This window comes from Trachypithecus francoisi, unplaced genomic scaffold, assembly GCF_009764315.1.
Source record: "Trachypithecus francoisi isolate TF-2019V2 unplaced genomic scaffold, Tfra_2.0 Lachesis_group0, whole genome shotgun sequence".
NCBI classification, from domain to species: Eukaryota; Metazoa; Chordata; class Mammalia; order Primates; family Cercopithecidae; genus Trachypithecus; species Trachypithecus francoisi.
Window position 1 is genome coordinate 72,066,429 of NW_022681453.1, and position 13,564 is coordinate 72,079,992.

Consider the following 13,564-nt stretch of genomic DNA (forward strand, 5'->3'; position numbering starts at 1 on the left):
ATGAGGAGTTGCTTCATGTGGATAAGCAGACAAAGTGGTTTCTTGAGACAGAATTTACTCCTGGGTGAAGATGCTGTGAACATTGTTGAAATGACAACAAAGAATTTAGGATATTGCATAAACTTAGTTGATAAAGCCATGGCAGGCTTTGAGAGAACTAACTTCCGTGTTGAAAGAAGTTCTACTGTAGATAAAATGCTCCCAAACAGCATGAAAGCTTCAGAGGAATATTTTGTGAAAGGAAAAGTCAATTCATATGGCAACCTTCATTGTTATTTATTTTAAGAAATTGCTACAGCCACCTCAACCTTCAGCAACCACCTCCCTGATCAGTCAGCAGCCATCAAACATTGAGGTAAGACCCTCCACCAGCAAAGATTATGATTCACTGAAGGCTCAGATGATTATTAGCATTTTTAGCAACAAAGCATTTTTTAATTAAGATATATACATGCATTTTCATTTCACACATTATATTGCACACTTAATAAACTACAATATAGTGTAAACACAATTTCTACATGCACTGCAAAATAAAAAAATTCATGTGATTTATTTTGAATGATATACTCTTTATTGTTGTAATCTGAATCCAAATCCGCATATCTGTGACATATACCTATATATAACACAGTACAGTGTACTCCTGAGCAACTTAGATGAACTCACAAATCAAAATCTGTATATAACAGGTCGGGCAGGGTGGCTCATAGCTGTAATCCCAGAACTTTGGGAGGCCAAGGCGGATGGATCAGGAGGTCCGGAAATGGAGACCATCCTGGCTAACACGGTGAAACCCTGTCTCTACTAAAAAGAGACAGGGCGGGCGCCTGTATTCCCAGCTACTCGGGAGGCTGAGGCAGGAGAATGGCGTGAACCCAGGAGGGGGAGCTTGCAGTGAGTCGAGATCGCGCCACTGCACTCCAGCCTGGGCGACAGAGCAAGACTCCGTCTCAAAACAAACAAACAAACAAAACCTGTATATAACATTTGACTCCCCCACAACTTAACTACTAATAGGCTACTGTTGACCAGAAGATTTACAGATAACGTGAACAGTCAGTTCACACATTTTTTTTTTTCCGATATGTACTCTTTTCATATATGTATTATTATATGTATTTTTGTTATCAGAATATTTTACCATGTTCTTACATAAAGTAAACTAGAGAAAAGGAAATGTTATTAAGAAAACCATAAGAAAGATAATTTATATATATATATATATTTATATATATATATTTGTTGTTCACTAACTGGAAGTTGATCATCATGAGGATCTTCATCCTCATGGTTTGCGTATTCAGTAGGCTGAGGAGGAGGAAGAAGAGCAGGGATTGGTCTTATTACTCAGGGTCCATGGTTACCCTGCAGGTTTTTTCAAATTGTTGTAAATTTCCAAAAAATAATTTGGTATATTTATTTTAAAAAATCCATGCATAACTCTGGTTTCTCTTCAGATCATGTAAATCTTTTGCCTTTTACTAAAGATTTCTGTGGGGAGGAACGGTTATGAGTCTTTATCCAATTTTTGAGGCCTTGTGTTTCATGAGGATAAATTATGAGTGTTAAAAATTAGACCAGTCTGTCCAACATGGTGAAACCCCATCTCTACTAAAAAATACAAAAAAATAGCTGGGCATGGTGGTGGGCACCTCAGAAGGCTGAGGGAGGAGAATCACTTGAGCCCAGGAGGTGGAGGTTGCAGTGAGCCAAGATCGCACCACTGCACTCCAGCCTGGGTAACAGAGCAAGACTCTGTCTCAAAAAATAATAATAATAATAATTTTTAAAACTCCATGTGTACATGAACCTACAGAGTTCTAATTTCTGTTGTTTGATGGTTAACTGTAGTGTTAACTGTAGCCACCATATTAAACATTACATCCTCAGAAACTGAAAGTATGGACTCTTTGACTAACATCTCCTAATCTCCCCCATGCACCAACCATTAGTAACCATCATTTTACTTTGTTTCTGTGAGTTTAACTTTTTAAAAATATACTATTATTCCACATATAAGTGATGTCATAGTTTGTCTTTCTCTTTTCGGGTTATTTTACTTTGCATAATTCTTTCCAGGTTCATCCACGTTGTTGCAAATGGCAGCATGGATGAACCTGTTTGAATAATATTTTACTGTGTCATTATACTATATTTAAAAGTTCATTCATGGATGGACACTTAGATCGTTCCTATATCTTGTCTATTGTGAACAATGCTACAATGAACATGGGCATGTGCAGATATCTCTTCAAAATAGTAACTTAATTCCTTTAGATCTACACCCAGAAGTGAAACTCTTAGATCATCTGGTAGCTCTATGTTTAAGTTTTTTTGAGGAACTTCATATTGTTTTCCATAATGGCTATACCAATTTACATTGTCACCAATAGTGTACAAGGGTTTCCTTTTTCCATATATTCAACAACACTAGTTATTTCTTGTCATGAGACTGATTTTTATAATGCCCCTCAAAGTAGTATAATAGCATAATGCCTAAGTAAAATTAAAAAAAAAAAATCTATGAGGGGCTAGGCAATGAGATGCAGATTCACAACTCTGTAATAATCTTGCTTAAGCCATGGAGAAATTTAGAAATGTTTTTCAAACTGTGATTGACACCCATGGGTGAGTCATAAAGTCAGTTTGGTGAGTCACAACCATTATTTTTGAAATGAAAGAAATAAAAGAGAATGGATTAGAATAGAATATCAATTCTTATGGCATTAATTATATTTTCTTGAAATGTGTATGTGCATGCATGTGTACATGTGTGCATATGTACTCACACATGATCATGTTGTAAGTTTTTTCTTCTTGTGATTTACAAAATGTTTTGCATACTTTTTATTTTTGCACACCAGAGTAGCTACATATACAAAAACTTGTGAAAGACACTGAATTTAGAGCGGGAGGGAAGAATGGACAGTGTGTTTCTCTAGGCACAAATATTTAGAAAGGAGAGGAGGATTTGAGTTTATAGTATATCAATGATATCTGACATTTATCAATACATTTTATCTGAATCAGCCCTGTGTTCTGCATTTTACATGAAAGATCTAATTTTTATAACAGTACCATGAGATAGGGCTATGAATGATAATAAATATTTTACAAGGAGAAAACTAAGAATTAGAGAAACCCAATAACTTGCCAAAGATGTCAAACTTTGCATTGGGAAGAGACAAAACTCAAGCCTGGGAGAGCTTACTTCTGAACCTGTGCCTTGACCCATTATGCTATAGGATTTTTAGAGCAAACATCCTGTATGGTGAGTTATGGACCAGTTTATAAGCTTTAACTGTTGCTTAGACTAGTGGTTCAATGCCCTTGCTGTTTTTGCCCTGCAGTTTCTCAGAATATGCCTTTCCAGGTACAGTGCACAACATTCACTTCATGTTTGAACTACTAGAAGCTTCTTTTATCAAGCCTCTTGCGCTCCTCTGATCTAGCCCAAATGTGACAACAGGGCATCTTCCTCTACAGTCTTTGATTTGTTGTCACTCTCTAGTAATAGCTTTACATTTCTTCATTGTTTATTTTAATCAAACCAAAATGCCTTAGGAAGTTATTTAATTTCCCTGAATGCAGTTTGCTATTCTGTAAATAAAAGTAATGCTATTTCAGTGTTGAAATGGTCAAAAGAGATAATATGTGCACAACAATTTACACATTGCTTGAGAAATGACATGGATTCAATAAATGAGAATGATTTTTGTTAATATGATAGACTATAATGTGTATTTGATAATTATTTATCAAATGTTTTGAGTTATTAGTTTAATTTATTATTAACAAATATTTAGAGTTATTAGTTTGATTTATTAATTTAATTAAGCTTCCAGGCAGGCCCTCTACTAATTTCTCCTTCTTACCTCTTTTAGTTTTCATCTCCCATCTATTAGCTGTCCTCCAACTCTGAATTTATCATCCTTGACTTTGACCTTCCACATGTTTAATTCCTCTACTCCGACATGTTCTCTTTATTGTAAGCTATGGTTCTTTTCATTCAAAACTCTACCCAGAACACATAGCCTTCACAAAAACTTTCAGTTAATGATAGTTTCTTCAGTAATTGTCACAATTACACCTCATAGGCTGGTATATGCTTGGGCTTACCTCTAATTATAGCCACATATCCTGAAAGCCAAGGAAACACTCTATGTGGTATGTGGTGTCCCTTGAGTTTGTCCGGCTCTCCTATAGACATGAAGCTCCCAGAAAAGGGTCATGTTTATGAGTTAGTTACACGTTTTATGGAGGGATCTGTATAGTTTTCTGAACAACAGAGCTACTGCTCATAATTGTCAAGCCCTTTGGTGTTTTGTAATGTTCCCTCTTGAGAAGGATACATGTGGTATCACAAAATCCCATTTCTCTTGCTGAGTCCCAGTGAAGATGCTGATTTCATTTTCAGATGGCATGTTCTTATATTCTTCCTTGAACCCCTTTACCATTTATACCATCCAAAAAATCATGCTAATGTCGCCTCCTACAGCAAGGGAATGACATATACAATGACATGGTGTTTTTATTGATTGTATTGATATATAGTCTAATTTTTTTATTGGGCATTTTGTGATTAAGAAGCTATGCCAAAAGGTTGTGTGGGCAGCCTGAGTCTCAAGAGGCTTTAATGATAATATCTTGGCTCAGGAAGACTATGATGTTTATTGACTATTTCTCTAAGCAATAGAAGTCTTTATTGAACAGTGAATACTTTCACTATTGCATTTCATATTTGTAGGATTAAAAAGGTTATATGCAAAATAAATCAGGCAATATCAGCTTGGCTCAGTCCCATTCCATAAACCTCAGCTCATGTAAAGCTACAAGATTGATTTCTCAATATTCAATTTCTCAGTGGAGCAAATAGTCAAGACATGCATTAGACTCTGCTCTTAAAAAAGGCATTAGCATTTGCTCTTTCAAGCATAATGATATTGGCTAGATCTTCAATTTGCTTCGGATTTTCCCCATCTTTTCCATGTCCCACATTACCTCCAAAGTCAATAATAGTTTAGTGCATGGAAGAGTCACAGCAGTATGAAATAGGACGTGAATATATTTGATTTAAAGAAAAAAACAGTCCAAGTGTTTTGTAAACTATGAGGCTTAATTCTACCACCTTTTCTCAGGCAACACTTGCATTGAGATCAGGGGAAAGTTGGCTCAACAAAAACCCCATCCAACCAACATGCAGAAATAACTTTACCTATAATCCCGGTGCTAACACTGAAATCTAGCTACTTCTGACTTGCATAAAGGCACATAACAACACTGCACAACAGATGAATGGAAGAAACTGAGTACTACTTTCAGGGCTTTCTCTGTATGCATTGTGCTTGGGGTTATAGAGTGCCTAGGGATGTATATTCCTTCCCAGCATGACTTGAAATTGGAAATAAATATGCTGGAATGCAATTTGCTTGAGGCAAAATGTTATGTTAGAACACATTATTCTAGCAATATCATTTATATGTAGTTTATATGTAATATCTCTATTTTAGGTGCAGATTATTTGAATACAAGTTCAAAAGCAATACTTGTTTTGTGTTAAAGACTAAGAAACTGCAGTGTTCAATTCATCACTAGTGAAATTATCAGTGGATACTGCACAGTTTCTTAGTCTTTAACACAAAATATTATATGTATTATACCTAACATTAAATAGGTACTGTTGCCTTACAGTGAGAGAACACCTCAGGCAGGAAGAAACTAGTGATCACAGCTGTCTGTCTCTCCTCCAGGGGTTTCACCTCTTGTCTGTTTCAGCCTCAGCCTCATCAGCTGCTAGGGAAAAAGAACGGGAGGGAATGTTATCCAGCTGAGATGGCAGCTGCCACCACCCTGTCTGTGCCCTCCAGCTTTCTAATCACAAGGTGGAACATTTTCAAGGGGAAGTTTATTAGAAAAGTAAAAGGAAAACAAAACAAAGCCCCAAGTGAAAGGACAAACATAAAGAAACAGGCACATTTTCAGATAATAGCTGTTTAAGTTTTAAAGTTGACCCCAGACCGGCTGGCAGTGGCCTGGCCACAAGAAGCCAAGCTCCTATCTGCACTGAAGCTTTTGTCTGACCTAACTACACCGACTTAAGCTTTAAGTTCTTTTGTCTTAGTCTCAGTGTTAAACTGGAATGATTGCCGGGACCCATGGGGATTTTGAATATTCTCCATTAATTCAGAAAAGTAATGCTATTCCTCCACTTGTTTCACTTTCTACATTCACTTCTAGCGGCTCCTGTGGGTCTTGGTTTGGAAAGGGAAGGGAATAGCACTTTCTGGCCCACAGTGCTTTCTTTAGCCTTCAGAAAATGGAATTCACTGTGATACCAGCCTTTATTTTGTGAGGTAATCTCAAAGTGTCTAAAATTCCTGCTTTGCTTTTGACCCATTTAGGATTTTCTGTCTGGTTCTTCGGGAACAAGTTCTTAATTCAATAGGTAAACTGGGTTTGATTCACAGCTTGTTTACTTTTCTCACCTGGACTTGTTAGCAGTCACCTGGTCTTGTTATTAAGAATCACATTCCCAGGCACTTTAGTTAACATGTGCTTCTTATTTCAAACCCTGCACAGAGGGTTGGACCATCCATCAGGTCTTTACTCTTTCCTGAGAAATGCTTCTAGATGTGATCACTTTGGGAGATTTTTTCATCCAACCCACTTAAATCTCCCTCCTGGATTTGACTCATTGTAGTTTAGAACGTTAAAAAACAAAGAATTTCACTTTCAATTTTACTTTATCTTTAAAGATTAAAAGGTACTCTGGTGAACCATGAGATGTAGAAAATGGAAAACTAAGTGCAAGGTGCAAGTGTGAGATGTAGCTTTCATAAGGTAATTAATACAGATATAGACAAATATTCATACTGACGATGGAATCTCACCCTGTGTGCATGTGCCCTTGATGTGTAAGATTGAACTCACTATTTTACTTGCAGAAAGACTTCCTTATTTTTGTCCTACACAGAAAGTTGAATAAAAACTAGTCTTGAGTACCTGGGAATGAATTGGAGGCAATTCAATTCTTAATGTTTATCAGATCAGTCACAAGTCTCATAGATTATTCATCCTAGAGGATCTCTTCCCAATTCTGTTAACTGTAGTCTCCTTTCTACATTAGTCCCGGCTCTTTCTGATGCCTCCTAGACATCTTCCCAGGCTACACTCTATCCTGTATTTTGTTCCTTGTACTTACATTCTCCAGTTTAATCTTTAAGAATGTTGCTTTTATATTGTTCCTTTAGTTATTTCCATACTCCAAAGGATTATTTCCAAATTATTTCAACTGACATTGACTATCTCTCCTTTGCCCTCATTATATTTCTTAATAGTCATAATAATGTTGAATTATGGTATTTATTACTCCTCACAACATGAAACAAAACACCTATGCAGCCTCATTCTGCAGTTTCTTTTATCAGATCCCTTTTGCATTTTAATCCACAATTACCATTCCTTGTTCACTTTGTGAGCTTTACTGCCTTTGCTCCCATTATTCCTCTATCATAAACATCATCTCCATTCTCAACATATACAAATCCTATTGCAGCTAAAAGTAAACTCTTCATCTTCAGACAATAAGGACCCTATCTTACACCTCTTTGTATTCTGGATTCTTAGCAGAGCATATGCATGTAGTGGGCTACCAAAACAAGAATAAAATAATGCATGAATAAACTAATATGAACACTCTGTTGACTCCTTGAAACTGCTGAAAATACCATGTTTATCTCTCAGCATTTTCTGAAGTTATTTTATTTCCTCAATGTTATCTTCTTCTTCCTCTGTTAACATTCAGGGCTAACGGAGCTTTGCAAAGCCTTCTCTCGCTAGGCTTCATCATATTCCTTACCTGAGTTCTCATAACTAACTGAGCCATATCACACAATCTGGCCCTTCATTATGCAGTCTTTTGTTGTTCTTCAATTGTTTCAAAGTATGTAAATCTCATCTGCCCAACTTGACAACTCTCTACCTTCTCAAGGACAAAGATTGTGTCTTCACTATACTGCACAAATCTATCACAGTGCGAGGTCAACAGAGGAAAACAGTTGTTGAGCTGACCCTCCAGCTGAATGAAGTCAGCCTTCAAAACTTTTAAAAATAGAATGTTGACCTTGCCAACTGAGAATGTGGTAGCCAAAGCATATGGATCGTTCTTTCCTCAACAACAGAAAATAGCAGCACACCAGGCTCTTGTGGCAATGTGTCCTTGAAGTGACTGCTATTTGGCTCCTTTCAGAACTCCAGTTGAGTGATATGTTCATGGAAGGAAGTCTAAGGCAACCATTCTCAACACTGGACTTTATACCAGCTATTTCAGAATATACAGAGAACTTACTAAAATACAGATTCCAAGCTTATACTGGTTATGAGAAAGTTTATTACCTTAACCTCTGTTTCTTCTAATGCAGACATTCTTAAGTTATGCAATAAATAGACTGCCCACTTTTTTATTGCTGGAGGAGTGTCAGCATTGTGTGGTGGCTAGGAGCCTTGCCTCTGGAGGCTGCCCGTGGGCTTGCCTTCACCTTATTTACTTAAAAGGTGTGTACATTTGATTAAGTTACCCGTTAAGCCTCAGTTTCCTCATTTGCATAAAGGGATATTAAGTGACTGGCTCTTATGGTTGCTGTGCAGGTAACACACACATTTACAAAACACACTTAACACTTCCTAGCTTATGGTGAGAATTACATAAATATTAGCTATTTTTACTACTTAAAATGACCCGTTTTAGGAAGTTCAAATAGCTAATACTTGTTTTATATGACTCGTGCTTCTGCATAATCTGTAGACTGTTGAAATTACTGCAAATTTCAAAGATAAAAACTTTCTTAAACTTTTATAAAAGTTGTGGGTTTTTTTTCCATCTCTAGAAAATGTAGTAGGTTGTGGAAATTTTAATTCATTGTGAAAAATATGGTAGGCTGTGTTTTATCAGATAACAAGAATTATATAACTTGATATTTTTCCTTTTTCCTGCTTATCTGAAAGTTCAGAATTGAATTTAAAAATTAATCACTTAATCTATATTAATTGAGGAGGATGATATATTTCTCATTCACCAACATGAATTTATGTTTTCATTATTTTTAATACAATCTTATTCTCATTGGTCTCAACCTTTTTTTTTTTTTTAAAGAAACAGGCTACTTTAAAAAAGTAAATAGTTATTGAATCTCCTCAGCTTGTCAGAAATTGTCAATTTAATTATTTTTAAAATTTTATTTTTGAAAAGGCAATGGATTCATGTGGTATAAAATGTGATACAATAAAATAACTGTTTCTCCATCCCTGCCACCATCTACTGAATCATAAATACTCATTTTTATTCATTTGTGTGTATACTTTTGACTTTTCTTGGTGCATATAAAAACAGACATGAATGCATATCATTTTATACATTTTACATAAAAAGTAGAATGTTCTGCATAATGATTTGCGTCTCATTTTTTTAATCTGAAAGATTTTCTAGAGATCTTATATCAGTGGGTGAAATGCTGTTGCATTGATTTTGAAGCTACATATTATTTCATTATATGGATTTCCATATGTGTTTAGCAACTCTGTTTAGTTTACAATCTTGTGTTATTATAAATAAGTGCAGTGAGTAAACTTATACATAAGTCTTTTTGTGTATGCTTGTATATCTGTAGGATACATTCTCTAAATTAAGATTACTTCATCAAAGAATATTTATTTGTAATTTTGATAATATTATCAGAGAGTCTTCAATAAAAGAGCATATAAGAATATATGAGAATGTCTATTTCTACAAATTCATCAATACTGTTACCACATTTTTTGATTTTGCCAATTTGATAGGCTTAAGGAAGGTAAGATTTGTCATCTTCATATATTTAAATGTGATTTGTGTTTTCCTTTTATTAATTGCCTGTATATGTGGTCTTTGCTGATTTTTTAAAAAAATTGAATTGTAAGCCTTTTTTAATCAATGTCTTAGAGTCCTTTATTTATCCAAAAGATTAATATTTTATTTTCCCCTCCTGCCAGTTTGTCATTTTTTGTGTGTGTGTGTGAACTTTTTATTTTAAAAAGTTGCAAAAGTTTATTGTTACTGGCTATGATTCACGTAGGAATTGCTAAAATGAACTTAGCTAAAGGCAGTATTTTCTGGAGCAGCAAGTTTTTATCTAAGTTGCAGGAAGCCTCAGGCTTCCACAAGACATGTCTATGGAGTTTCTTGAAATACAGTATGGTTACAGGTTAAATGTTAAAAATGCATGTTTTCCATCTCCACCATGCCATGCCAGAAAGCTGTACTCAAGGATGGATGGCATGACAAGACATAAATATATGTAGAAATATATACAAGTTAAAAACTACCCATCTAGTAAATAAAGCTGTGAACTATGGGACAATATTTTACATTTCTTGCATTTCCAATTTTCTACTTTTTGTCTCATTATTACCCTATGCCAGTAGATTCCCCCACCTTTTTTTTTAAGTATTTGAGCTTGCTTTTTTTTTTTTTCAAAGGGAATTTCATGAGCAGCCCTGTAGTGGAGCTTCTGTGGCTGTAGTCCACCTCCTTAAGAATGATGTAACGCCAACTCTTTCTTCCAGGAACTTAGCGTATTTCCAAATCTGTCTAACCTTGCTTAGTAGAAATGACTTTCTTATGTATAATGTCAGTCAAACATCTTGCATAATTATCTTCTTAATCTACTTTTTATTGAAATGGAAATAATGTCTCTATAATAATCAGATTCATAAAATTTCTAGCAATTTGGAGGTAGGGGAGTACCTTTAAGACTACTAGATAAAGCTTGCACCGGTGGAGGAATTGCTTCTCCAGTATTTCTAGCCCAACATCACACGGTCTAATCATACGTGGTGTAATTTGTGGCTGCCCCCACAAACAGCTGCTTTCATTTTGCTCCAAGTCTTACGATTTGAAAGTTTCATCTTATGTTAAAACTTCTCGTGCTTTCCACCCACTGATCCAACCTTGGCTCTCTAGAGCATCACAGAATAAAATTCACTTTTCTTCAATAAGCACAATTATTTAAAGACAGATATCACATCCCCTTCTTTATTCTATTTTGCAATTTCAGTTCTCTCAGTTAACTTTTGTTGCTCCTTCCACTATATCTCAAATCAAAGAGATGGTAATAAAATCCTGACTGCTATCCTGTAGGCTCTTTCCTGTGTGTCAGCGGTTGCTTTAAAAAGTGGCCAAAGGAACACAGTACTGCATGTGGGGACTGGCCAGTATATAGAACATAAGACTGGGTAATCCATGTAATCTAAATAGTACTTTTTCTGTTCTTTTCCTATTTTGCTTTTTGTGAGTCTTTAATTTGCCTTAAAATCTGAATCATCAAAATTTGTCATGGAACAGTGCATGAAGTTTTGTCTATATAGACTTAGGGGACCCCAGCCTTTGAAGCTAGAAGAGTATCTAGTGATCATTTAGTCTGACTGGTTCATTTACAGATGTAGGGAAATTTAACAAGATATGCCGAGTGGGAGAGTTTCCTGAAACATTCACATCTTCCTTAAGGGATGTACACAATGGGACATTCAGAAGGCCTGTAGCCATATGTCATTTAATACTCTCTATAATAACCCAGTTTCCCTAGTGCCATATGTGGTAGGCAGAAAGATGACTCTCCAAAGATGTGCATGTCCCATACCCTAGAATTCATAAACATGTTATGTTAGATGGCAAAAGAGATTTTGCAGATGTGATTATGGTTCAAACCCCCCTGGGTTATTCTGGTAGGCCTGATCTAATTACACGCATCTCTAAAAGTAGAAAATTTTTTTCTGGATGCAGTCAGAGAAAAATGTGACAAAGGAAGAAAGACCAGAGATAGGCAACATCACCGGTCTTGAAGGTGCAGCAAGGAGGCAAGAGCCAAGGAGTGAGGGCAACATTCTCCCCCAGAGTTTCCAGAATGAAATGCATCTTAGTCAATACCTTGAGTTTAGCGTAGTGATGCCCTATATTAGATTTCTGCCCTACAGAACACTAACATAATGTGTATTGTTTTAAGCTACTATGTTTCTGGTAACTTGTTAGCAGAATAGAAGTTGCAGCAATAGAAAACATACACCAGACAAGCCCAAACAGTAAGCCAAATGCATTCGCAGCTTTTTGGGCCCTAATCATTAAAAATATGCAACATGTGCAAGTATTATGGAGCCAAATTTCCCTTGTTTGATAGCCATATCCTCATAATGAGCTAGGCCCTTTTAGAAATTGCATTAATAACTCAGGGAACCATTTAGTCATTATTGCTTCAGTGTGTTAGCTCTTATCCTGATGATGATGCCTAAAATTCCTAAGTCACTCCCAGGGAATTGCTCCTGTACTGGGGAAAGTATCAATTTAGATTAATCTTTCATATTATCACTTTTAGAAAGCATGTTTGTAGAGCATTTTGGAACCGTCTCTGCTTTACACCTGGGTTCACATGGCACTCGTTTCTATAATAAAGGCCAATTTATACTAAATATGTTTCTAAACCAAGTTAGAGTTTTATTAATTTACTAAGTGCTTGGAGAAAGCACAATTTTCCCTAAGAAGTTGAAAGCAATGGAGACTGCTTCAAGGCCTTTTTCCAAATATGTAGTTTCACCAATACACTGCCACCTGGGTATTCCTTCATGGGTTGGAGCAGAGATATGGTTGTATTTCATGGCCTTAAACAGTCTTTCAAAGAACAAATAATCCTTACTAGTTATTATTTTGTGCTAAGTAATGGACGTAAATTACTGAAAATATATTTCCACATCTAATCATCAAAACTCTATGACGACAATATTCATAAGCCCTATTTCAGATGACTAAAGATATTTGGTGAGAATAAGTCACATCTTAAAGTGCACATAATTCATAATTGCTGAAATGAGACTCCCACGATGACTGCTCTTATCCCAAAGCCTGTGCTCTATTTCTACATGTTGCCTATTCATTTCTTCATTCTGCAGTCTCTAGAATGTGATGGGAACTCTGCAAAGTTTATTATGTGGATAATGAGGGAATGAATGAATAAAGCCTAGAGAGAGGTAATAGAGAACTTGTACTTATATCTTTGCAACAGTATTAGGGATTTTTATAGATATTTATAGGGATTTTTATAGTTATTTATAGGTATTTTTATAAAGTCATTATGAAGATCTACTTAAGCTAAAAAATTTGAAGCAAAAAAGAAACCTTAAAAAATATATGTAATGTTTTATATGTGCATTTTACCCTCTTTCTTCCAATGGTGTAAACACACACACACTAATGTGGTTACTGGATTTGTTTTCAAGTACAGTGCATGCCTCTGTAAGATGGGCAATTCCTTGGCCTCGCCCAGAATATGTAAATACAACGATTCCTGGGCAGAACAAGGAGACAAGATGAATGTTGTATGCTGGTTAGGCTTTAATGTTAACTTTAGAGCAGCCTTTGACACAATGCTGAAATATTAAACTGTTGTAAATTTTGTGACAGGTAGGCTTTGAAAAAGTTAAAGAAAAAAAGTCACTGAATTGAACTTTCTTAATGTGGTTTTCAAAAATTTTTCTTTTTTTA

The 13,564-nt window shown here is 35.6% G+C and overlaps 1 non-coding gene across 1 annotated transcript; it reads left to right on the forward strand.

Moving 5' to 3' along the window:
• Positions 1-1,440: 1,440 nt before the first annotated feature.
• Positions 1,441-1,556, forward strand: LOC117084555. Its single transcript, XR_004437489.1, has one exon. It is a non-coding gene; the product is annotated as a U5 spliceosomal RNA (small nuclear RNA).
• Positions 1,557-13,564: the final 12,008 nt, after the last annotated feature.